Here is an 11,782-nt window from a genome sequence, read left to right on the forward strand (position 1 = left end):
AGCATCAGGGTTTCAGCTCAAAATGTTGGCTGTTCAATTTCCTGCATAGACACTGCCCGACCTGCTGATTTCCTGAAGGATTTGGTGTGTGTTGTGGGATCTCCTGCCAAGTTAAATGGAAGTAATTATCTAGGAAACTCATATGGTTTGGATTGTTTACGAATGATGGGTAAGTTAACAAAACCAATGGTGTGAATTAGAACCAGAAGCATACAGCACATAAATGGGTCCTTCAGCCCACTACATTCATGCCAACTTTTTTGACCATCAACACTTCTACAGAGAAGATTTATGAGAATGTTGTCAGGAATAGAGGGCCTGAATTATAGGGAGAGGTTGGTTAGGCTACGTCATTATTCCTTACAACATAGGAGAATAACGGATGTTATAGAGATGTTTAAAATTATGAGTGGATGGTTACAGTCTTTTCCCCAGGGTAGGGGAGTACAAAACTAAAGGGAATTGGTTTAACGTGAGAGGGGAAAGATTTAAAAGTGATCTGAGGAGCAACTTTTTCATGCCGAGGATGGTGAGAACATGGAACGAGCTGCCACAGGAAGTGGTTGAGGCAGGTTTGAAAGTATCATTTAAGAAACATTTGGACAGATACATGGAGGAATGGGACTTAGAGGGATATGGGTCGAACACAGGAATCTGGAACTAGCTGGGTGCACACTGTGATTGTCATGAATCTGCTAGGTGAAGTGCCTACAGTATATCTGTGTTGTATTGTTCTATGACTTTAAATACACCAGCCCTCACAGCTATCTTCCTTATCAATTTCTATTGCACAGCAGCCTAAATATCCTCCAGCATTTCCTCTTGACGAACTCTCTTCACCTCTGTCAAGTCACTTGCCTTTGCAAGCACTGTGTGGCCACCATTGTTAAAGGATTTGACAAGGCAGATGAGAATTTGATGTCTTCCCTTGGCTGGACTCCATGTAACCAGGCATCAGATCTCAAACTAAAGGGAAGACGAAGCTGGGAAGAAATTTCTCACTCAGTGGATAGTGAATCTTTGTAAACCTTTACTGACGAAGGGCAGGTCTCTGAGTACATTCAAGGTAAAGATCCTTTGATTTCAAGATGTTAAGGGAATCAAGGTATGTGAGGTTAGTGCAGGGATGTAGCACAGAGATGATAGATCAGCACTGGTACAGCAAGTTCAAGTTCAAGTTTGTCATTCAACCATACATGTGAAAACAGCCAAACAAACAGCATTCCTCTGGGGCCAAGATGTAAAGCACAAAACTAACAGTCACACACAGCACACAGCACAGATAGCACATACAATTATCTTAGCAGAAAAACATACAGATACAAAAAAATACAATAATATAGCCCAAGTCCCTAAGTATCATGGCCTGTAGATTGATGGTGCATTCAGCAGACATAAAATTCATTTTTTTTTTCTTTTGTTAAGCTCTTATGTCCCTGTGACTCAGTTCACACAAGCACTTGTGATACTTAGTCGGGAGCTTCAGTGGTGAATGAGTTAATCTGGATTTAGTTAGGCAAGCAGTCAATTTACAAACCATGCTTAAGGTTCAAAGGTTAAAGTAAATTTATTATCAAAGTACATATATGTCACCATATACAGTCCTGAGATTCATTTTCTTGCGGGCATTCGCAGTACACAATAGAATCAATGAAAGACCACACCCAACAGGACAGGCAAACAACCAATGTGCACAAGACAACAAACTGTGCAAATACAAAAAGGAAGAAAAAAAATAATATTAATAATAATTAATAAATACACAATAAGTATCAAACATGAGAAGTGTCCTTGAATATGAGTCCATAGGTTGTGGGAACAGTTCAGTGATGGGATGAGTGAAGATGAGTGAAGTTATATGGACAGGAAAGGAATGGAGGGTTATGGACTGAGTGCAGGTTGGTGGGACTAGATGAGAATAAGCTTTCAGCACGGACTAGAAGGGCCAAGATGGCCTGTTTCCGTGCTGTAATTGTTATATGGCTATATGGTTATATGGTTATTCCCCCTGGTTCAAGAGCAGGATGGTTGAGGGCTGATAATTGTTCCTCAAACTGGTGGTGTAGGTCCTGAGGCTCCTGTATCTTCTTCCTGATGGCAGCAATGAGAAGAGAGCATGGGTTGGATGTTGGAGGTCCTTAATGTGAATGCTTCTTTCCTGTGACAGTGCTCCATGTAGATGTGCTCAGAGGTGGGGAGGGCTTTACCCGTGATGGACTGGGCCATATTCACTACTTTTTGTAGGCTTTTCTGTTCAAGGACACCACACATCAACAAAATTTTATCAAAGTTTCAGATGACATGCCAATACTTTGTAATCTCTGGTTTCCTCCTCCTAAAGTCAATAATCAGCTCCTTGGTCTTACTGACATTGAGAAAGAGGCTGTTGTTATGCCATCGCTCAGCCAGATTTTCAATCTCCCTCCTATATCCTGATTTATCACCACCTTTGATTCAGCCAACGACAGTGGTGTCTTCAGCAAACTTAAATATGGCATTGGAGCTGTGCTTAGCCACACCATCATAGGTGTAAGTCGAGTAGAGCAGGGAGCCAAGCACACTGCCTTGTGGTGCACCTGTGCTGATGGAGGTTGTGGAGGATTGTGTTTTTGCCAATTCAAACTGATTGGGGTCTGCAAGTGAGCAAATCGAGAACTCAGTTGCATAAGGAGGTATTGAGGCCAAAGGTCTTGAAGCTTATTAGTTTTGAGAGGACGATAGTAATGAATGCCGAGCTGTAGTCGACAAAGAGTATCCTGATGTATGCTTCTTCGCTGTCCAGATGTTCTAGGGTTGAGTCAAAAACCAATGAAATACCATCTGCTGTTGACCTTTCGTGACGGTAGGCAAACTGGAGCAGATCTAAGTCACTTCTCAGGCAGGAGTTGATGTGTTTCATCACCAACCTCTCAAAGCACTTCATCACAGTGGATACAAGTGCTGCTGGATGATAGTCATTAAGGCAGGTCACCACGTTCCCCATAGGCACTGGTATAGCGAAGCCTGCTTGAAGCAGGTAGGTATCTCAGACTGCCAAAGCGAGAGGTGAAAGATCTCAGTGAACACTCCAGCAGTTGATCAGCACAGGTCTTTAGTACTTGGCCAGGTACCCTGTCTGGGCCAGATGCTTTCAGTGGACTCCAAAAGCATGCTCTCATGTTGGCCTCAGAATTAGAAGTCTCAGGGTTATTGGGGACTGGGGGAGTTCGGGATGGTGCGTCCATAGTTTAATGGTTAAAGTGAGCATTGAGCACATCTGGAAGTGAAGCCTGTCTCCCATGTTGCATGATTTAACTTTGTAGGAGGTGCTAGCATTCAAGCCCTGCCACAGCTGTCAAGCATCCCTCATTGATTCAAGTTTGGTCCAGAATTGACACTTCACACATGAGATGTCTTTCCAGAGATTGTACCTGGACCTCTTGTATTTTAGCTGGTCACCAGACCTGAATGTCTATCATCTGGCCCTCAGCAGTTTGCGGATCTCATGGTTCATCCAGGACTTCTGGTTTGAGAAAACTCTGAATGATTTTGTAGGGACACACTCAACTGCCTTTATAAAGTCCATGACCGCCGTGATGTATTCATTCAGATTTTCTGATGAGTCCTTGAATGTGGCCCAGTCCACTGACTCTAAGCAATCCCATAGCCTTCTTTCCTTCGAGAAACTAATCTTTCAAGAAGATTTTGCTTTTCTTCTTTAAAATTAAAGAACTTATCTTTATCTGAAGGTCTTATCCTTATCAAAGTCACTGTGACGCAGTTCACACAAGTGATTGCAATACTTCATTCCACAGCCAATGATCACATTTTAAGGACTCTTTATCTTGTATTTTCACGCTCTCATTATTTATTGCTATTTATTTACATAAGCATTTGCACAGTTTTGTCTTCTATACGCTCGCTCTTTTCATTGTTCCTGTTTATAGTTACTGAGTATTTGCTGAGTATGTCTGTAGGAAAAAGAATCTCTGGGTTGTATGTGGTAATATATATGTACCCTGATAATAAATTTTATAATTAACTTTATTTGTCACATGTACATCAAAACAGATAGTGAAGCTCATCGTTCGGGACAAATTAAGTCAGCAAGGACTGTGTTGGGAGCAATCACAGTGTTGGCATGCTTCTGGTACCAACATGGCATTCTCACAACTCACTGTCTCCTGACTCTAAACCGTTTGTCTTTGGAATATGGGAGGAAACCCATATGGTTACAAACTCCTTACAGACCTGATTACCCTGACTTGTGATTGTTGGTGCTGTATGGCATTACCCTAAGCGGCCATGCCACCCTCTCATCACGGTGACGTAGTTCACACAAGCACTTGTGAGATCTACTCAGGAGCTTCAGTGGTGAATGAGTCAACCCAGATTTAGTTAGACAAGCAGCCCAGGGTGTAAAGACAGTAAGGTAGAAGGGCTAAAGTGCATGTACTTCAATGCAAGAAGCATCAGGAACAAAGGTGATGAACTGAGAGCTTGGATACATACATGGAATTATGATTTAGTGGCCATTACAGAGACTTGCCTGGCACGAGGGCAGGAATGGATTCTCAATATTCCTGGATTTCAGTGCTTTAAAAGGGATAGAGAGGGGGGAAAAGGGAAGGAGGGGTGGCATTACTGGTCAGGTATACTATTACAGCTACAGAAAGGGTGGGTAATGTAGCAGGATCCTCTTTTGAGTCAATATGGGTGGAAGTCAGGAACTGGAAGGGAGCAGTTACTCTACTGGGAGTATTCTATAGGCCCCCTGGTAGCAGCAGAGATACAGAGGAGCAGATTGGATGGCAGATTTTGGAAAGGTGCAAAAGTAACAGGTTGTTACCATGGGTGACTTTAACTTCCCTAATATTGATTGGCACCTGATTAGTTCCAATGGTTTAGACGGGGCAGAGTTTGTTAAGTGTGTCCAGGACGGATTCCTGTCACAATATGCTGACAGGCCGACTAGGGGGAATGCCATACTAGATCTAGTATTAGGTAACGAACCGGGTCAGGTCACAGATCTCTCAGTGGGTGAGCATCTGGGGGTCAGTGACCACCACTCCCTGGCCTTTAGTATTATCATAAGGACAGAATCAGAGAGGACAGGAAAATTTTTGATTGGAGAAGGGCAAATTATGAGGCTATAAGGCTAGAACTTGCAGGTGTCAATTGGGATGATGTTTTTTGTGGGAGATAGGATCTATAGGCATTTAGAGAATCATGGTCTGATCAGGGTCAGTCAGCATGGCTTTGTGAAGGGCAGATCGTGTCTAACAAGCCTGATAGAAGTCTTTGAGGAGGTGACCAGGCATATAGATGAGGGTAGTGCAGTGGATGTGATCTATATGGATTTTAGTAAGGCATTTGACAAGGTTCCACGTGGTAGGCTTATTCAGAAAGTCAGAATGCATGAGATCCAGGGAAGTTTGGCCAGGTGGATTCAGAATTGGCTTGCCTGCAGAAAGCAGAGGGTCGTGTTGGAGGGAGTACATTCGGAGTAGAGGGTTGTGACTAGTGGTGTCCCACAAGGATCGGTTCTGGGACCTTACTTTTCGTGATTTTTATTAACGACCTGGATGTGGGGGTAGAAGGGTGGGTTGGCAAGTTTGCAGATGACACAAAGGTTGGTGGTGTTGTGCATAGTGTAGAGGATTGTCGAAGATTGCAGAGAGACATTGATAGGATGCAGAAGTGGGCTGAGAAGTGGCAGATGGCGTTCAACCCGGAGAAGTGTGAGGTGGTACACTTTGGAAGGACAAACTCCAAGGCAGAGTACAAAGTAAATGGCAGGATACTTGGTAGTGTGGAGGAGCAGGGGGATCTGGGGGTACATGTCCACAGATCCCTGAAAGTTGCCTCGCAGGTAGATAGGGTAGTTAAGAAAGCTTATGGGGTGTTGGCTTTCATAAGTCGAAGGATAGAGTTTAAGAGTCGCGATGTAATGATGCAGCTCTATAAAACTCTGGTTAGGCCACACTTGGAGTACTGTGTCCAGTTCTGGTCGCCTCACTATAGGAAGGATGTGGAAGCATTGGAAAGGGTACAGAGGAGATTTACCAGGATGCTGCCTGGTTTAGAGAGTATGCATTATGATCAGAGATTAAGGGAACTAGGGCTTTACTCTTTGGAGAGAAGGAGGATGAGAGGAGACATGATAGAGGTGTACAAGATATTAAGAGGAATAGATAGAGTGGGCAGCCAGCGCCTCTTCCCCAGGGCACCACTGCTCAAAACAAGAGGACGTAGCTTTAAGGTAAGGGGTGGGAAGTTCCAGGGGGATATTAGAGGAAGGTTTTTGACTCAGAGAGTGGTTGGTGCATGGAATGCACTGCCTGAGTCAGTGGTGGAGGCAGATACACTAGTGAAATTTAAGAGACTACTAGACAGGTATATGGAGGAATTTAAGGTAGGGGGTTATATGGGAGGCAGGGTTTAAGGGTCGGCACAACGTTGTGGGCCGAAGGGCCTGTACTGTGCTGTACTATTCTGTTCCATGTTCTATGTTCTATTTACAAACCATGCTGCTAATCGTTCTGCTTTTCTTCCTTAGGGGCTGGCTGCAGTTTAGCACAGACTCTGTTTTAAATCAGGGTTAACATATTGTGACAAAGAACAGAAGTAACTCTATATAAACTACCAGTACTCAACAAATTACAGCCATTTAATCATCCAGGCAGGGCAGCCCTCCCAGTCTGAGAACAATTCATCATTTTATTATAAAAGAATCTATCATAAAATGTTAAAAACTGCTTGAACAAAGCCAGAATTTGAAGGACAAATCACACTAAAACAGAGACGTTGAGGCTTACCTTGACAGGAGACAAGCATTCTAATTCTTGGATAAAAATTTACATTCTTTTCAACACACATAAAGAGACAGAAGTTCCACCGGAAGTGGTTAAGATGACTTACGCAAGGTAGGTGTAAATTCAGACTGGAGATTGCAACTTTTAGTTCAATGGCTTCGATAATATGAACTGTACAGAATAGAAAAAAAGTAATTTGGCCCTAAAGGTAATTTGACACTTTTCAAAGTGTCATAACTTTGAAAAAGAATCTTATAGTCCCATGTTTTTTCCCTTCCAAAGCTATTGCAATTTTGTTTTATATATATAGTTTTTTTTATTTAGAGATATAGCATGGTAACAGGCCCTACCGGCCCAATGAACCCACACCTCCCAAGTACGGTCTTTAGAATGTGGGAGGAAACCCACGTGGTCACGAGGAGAAGTACAAAGTCCTTACAGACAGCGGTGGGAATTGATCCTGGGTGGCTGGTGCTGTAACTGCCCTATACCACCGTGCCACCCCTAAAGAGTCAGGGTGGTTAAAGCAAAATTAATCAATGCATTCAGTACATTGAATAAGCACTATTTACACAGAGTTATTTACAGAGTTACAAAGAAAGAGGAGGAGAAAGGGTTTGGTAAGAATGCTCTGACTGGATCAGCACAGATTTGATGGACCGAATTGCCTCATTCAGTGCCGTGATGTTCCTCTATGGTTCTATTCCTCTATCCCCCCCATCTTGTTAGCCCAGGGAATGGACACTTCAGATTACTTGGCTAGAGGAGACTAGAAAAGACCCAAATGTTTTACTTCAATTTCCACACATTCACTTTAACAAAGTTCAAAGTACATTTATTATCTTATATGTCACCATATACTACCTTGAGATTCATTTGCTAGCAGCCAATCACGGTAAAACAAAGAAATACACTGGAATTTATGAAAAACTGCACACAAAGACTGACAAACAGCAAGGGTTATGAGCAAATAATGGAATTACAGCCTTTTACAAACACCATGCAATAAAACATTTTCTCATTTTCCTCATATTAGAACAATGTAATGCCACTGGTAAAAAGTTCTTTTGTTTCACCTCTCTTGAATTATTAATTCAACTTTAGGACAAAAAAAATCTCCAGAATAGTGTGCTAGACTCATACCACACAGAAACAGGCCCTTTGGCCCAAATCGTCCATGCTGATCAAGTTGCCTTACCTGAGCTAGTCCCATTTGCCTGTGTTGACCCATTTCTCATTTCTTCTAAGCCTTTCCTGTCCATATACCTCTCTTCTCTGTGGATTGTCACCTTGTCGTGGTGGAGAAGCTTGTGTGGTCCTGAGATCCCGAGAGCAATGCCGTCTGGAGCTATGCTCCTGGGAGGGTCACCCATGGCGGTAAGGTCGAGGGTGAGGTCCCTGACAAAGAATAATCCAACCAAGACCTCAACGGTGGAACAGGCGGATGAAGTTACTTTGAACTCAACGGCTGTTAAGGCGGATGAAGGCTGCAACAAATCCATGAGCTCCGATCGTCGTGGTTTCCATGCCATTGGAATCAGTTGGTTGATTTGTGAAGTATCGTGTGCTTCTTGGAATGCAACATCAAGTACACGTTAAACAAATACATGCACAGGCGTCTTCGCTCTGTACAGAACGAAGACCATCATCCTCGACCTCGAGGGATAGCCACAATGACAATATACCTCTTGAAGCATCTTTTTTAAATGATGCGATTGTAACCACCTCTGCCACTTCATTTGACAGAACATTCCATGTTCCACCCTCTGCATGGAAAAAGTTGCCCCTCAATTCCTTTTAATTCTTTTGCTTCTCACTTAAAGCGATGCTATATTCCAGGGAATAAAGTTCTGAGCTGTTCAACCTTTGCCTATAACTCAGGTCTTCAAGTCCCAGCAACATTTTTCTCTGAACTCTTTTGATCTTATTGATCTCAAAAAAAGAGAAAATCTGCAGATGCTGGAAACCGGAGGAACACACACAAGATGCTGAAGGAAATGTCAACTATACTCTTTTCCTAGATGCTGCCTGGCAAGCTGAGTTCCTCCAGCATTATGTGTGTTAATATTATTGATCTTATCTCTTTCCTGTAAGTAGGTGACCAGAACTGCACACACTACTCCAAATTTTGCCTCACCAATGTTTATACAACTTCAACATAGTATCCTATCTCCACTACTTTATATATTTTGATTTATAAAGGGCAATGCCCTATCTAACTGTGATGCCACTTTCAAGGAAGCATGGATCTGTATTCCTAGATTGCTCTGTTCTACCACATTCCTCAGTATCCTACCATTCACTGTGTAAGTCCTGCCTAGGTTTGTCCTCCCAAAGTGCAACAACTCACAGTTGTCGGCATTAAACTGTGAGAAAACAGTCACTTTGTGTGGTTGCAGCAGTAAGGAAGTTGGGGTCTGGCTGCGACAGCTACAGCACCCTCCATCCCTTGTGGTCAGTTTAAACTGAAGTAATATTATGTTGCAATTGTACAAGATACTGGTGAGGCCACATCAAGCACTATATTGAGTTTTGGTCACCCTGCTATAGGAAAGATTTACATAGATGTTGCCAGACCTCAAGGGACGGGGTTATAGGGAGAGTTTGGACAGTCTGGACTTTATTCTTGTAGTATAGACGATTGAGAGGGGACCTTATAGAGATGTATAATATCATGAAGGACACCAATAGGCTGAATGCACTCAGTCTTTATCCTAGGGTTAGGGAATCAAGAACTACAGAGCATAAGTTTAATGCGAGAGGGGAAAGATCTACTAGGAATCTGAGAGGCAATTTTATTTGTATAAACAGTATAAATGGAGCATGATACATAAAAGGAATGTGCTGCTAGAGGAAGTGGTTGTGGCAGGTACAATAATACTTACAAGACAGTTGGATAGGTACATGGACAGGAAGGTTTTAGGATATGGGCCAAAAAAGGGCCAATGGAATTAGCTTGGGTCAGCATGGACCAGTTGGGCCAAAGGGCCCATTTCTGTGCTGTATGAATCTATTAAAATGTCTTGAATTCCTGTCTTGTGATGCCTTTAACATTTTTTTGCAAACTTCCTGTAAGACACATGATCCAAAGTTAAAAAAAACAAACTGTTGCTTAAGGTAACCGCAAAATTAGCAGGTAGTCCTCAAACCCACAAGATTCTTTTAATGTCCTTCGTGGGAAGAAATTTGCAAACTTACCTGATCACATCTACCAGTGACTCTAGACTCACCAGTGTGCTTGACCTAAATGCCTTCTGAAATAGGTTACCAAGACCTGCACTTTAGTGGAATTGAGAGATGGCAACCAAATTTTAGCCTTGCCAATGACATCTGGATCCTTTGAAAGATACTGAAAGAGCTGGATAGAATTGACATGTAGAGGGCACTTCCTTTAGTAGGAGAGTCTATGATTCAATGGCACAGCCTCAGAATAAAGGTTTAAAACTGAGCTGAGGAGGAATTTTTCAGCCAGAGAATGGCAAAGCTATAGAATTCATTGATTATAGATTAATTAAAGAATAGGTTTATTTGTTACATGTACTTCGAAACATATAGTGAAATACATAACTTGTGTCAACAACTAACACAGTCTGAGGATGTGCTGGGGAAGCTTGCAAACGTTGCCATACTTCCGGTACCAACATACCAACGTGGCATGCCCACAACTTACTATGGAATGTGGGAGGAAACCAGAGTGCCCAGAGGAAACCCAGTTTCAGACAGTTGTGAGGATTGAACCCCAATCACGACTGCTGGCACTGCAAAACGTTATGCTACCTGCTACACTACTGTGCCACCCTGTAAACCAATCAAAATCAGAAGGTCAGGATCAAACCCAGGCCTCTGGTGGTACAGAGTTTGTACTAACAGTGGCACTGTCCTACCCAATGTCATTGTCACCGAAGGCTGAGGAGGCCAAGACATTAGGTGTACTTAAGGCACAAATTGATGGGTTTCTGAATGGTAAGTGCTGGAGGTGGTTAAGGGTTACCGGAAGAAGGCAGGACAATGGGATTGAAATAAATCAGCCATGACTGAATGGCAGAGCAGACTCATTGGGTTGAAAGGCCTACTTCTGCCACTACATCTTATGATTCAAGTAGCGTTGAATAATAAACATATATGTTTTTGACATATCTTCTTTAATGAGCTTTCAGTAGGCAATATACCTTTAACACTGTTTCGTTAACATGCTTCATTGAAACTATAGACTTTTAACAAGTCTTCTAGTGCAGCAAGGGACACACTTTACTGCAAGAAAATGAATCTCAAGGTAGTACCTATATGGTGACATACAGAATGTATTTTGATAATAAATTTACTTTGAACTTGGAACTTGAAGCAAAGACATACGTTTACTATCTCTCTCAGTGCTTCATCTGGTGACTGAAATGCAGGACTGTGGCAAAATAAGTTGGTGCTCAACATAAAAACAAAATCTGTCAGAAACCGTTCCATGTAGACAAAACCCATCCCACCACAGTGGTTCACCAATGCCAGTAAGCCCAGATAGCACACAGTACTGACATTGTTCGTAATGACCCGCCAAATATAATGTCAACAAATAAAATTAAGAACAACTTTAAAAAAAGTTTATTATCCTGATTGTCCACTGTTATGCGTTATTCCTGAAGTGCTTCCAACATCCCAGTGATTATAAAGAACTATTATAAGATCTATTCCCTGCTGTTTTACAAATTACTTATTCCAAAGTGGGACCTTTTTTTAAAAAAACAATCAGAAGTACCATTGATTGCTTCAAATGAATACATTGCAGCTGTCTCAAATAATAAGGCAGCTGAAATTAGCTCAAGATGATGGGCTGTTCTCTGTTTGAACTCTCTTTAGTTGGTTCTGCGAATTTTGAAGCTGCCTTCTGTCAGCATTTTTACTGCATTTGGCAGTGAGGGTTGAGAATGGTGTCCTTATTCTGGGACTATAGAAACTGCAGATGATGGAAATCTGAAATAAAAACAGAAAATGCTGGA

The 11,782-nt window shown here is 42.2% G+C and overlaps 1 protein-coding gene across 3 annotated transcripts in view; it reads right to left on the reverse strand.

Annotated features, from left to right (window-relative positions):
• The window catches only part of LOC134340105 (gasdermin-A-like), a 47,485-nt gene extending 40,614 nt beyond the window's left edge, over positions 1-6,871 (reverse strand). The window contains exon 1 of one of the 3 annotated variants that reach the window (XM_063036952.1): positions 6,798-6,871. The gene's annotated coding sequence lies outside the window, so the exon portion shown is untranslated. The remainder of the gene's footprint in view (positions 1-6,797) is intronic. The other 2 variants (XM_063036949.1, XM_063036951.1) reach the window with 2 other exon arrangements.
• Between the last annotated feature and the right edge of the window lie 4,911 nt (positions 6,872-11,782).

The sequence above is a fragment of the Mobula hypostoma genome, chromosome X1, assembly GCF_963921235.1.
Source record: "Mobula hypostoma chromosome X1, sMobHyp1.1, whole genome shotgun sequence".
In the NCBI taxonomy this organism is placed as follows: domain Eukaryota; kingdom Metazoa; phylum Chordata; class Chondrichthyes; order Myliobatiformes; family Myliobatidae; genus Mobula; species Mobula hypostoma.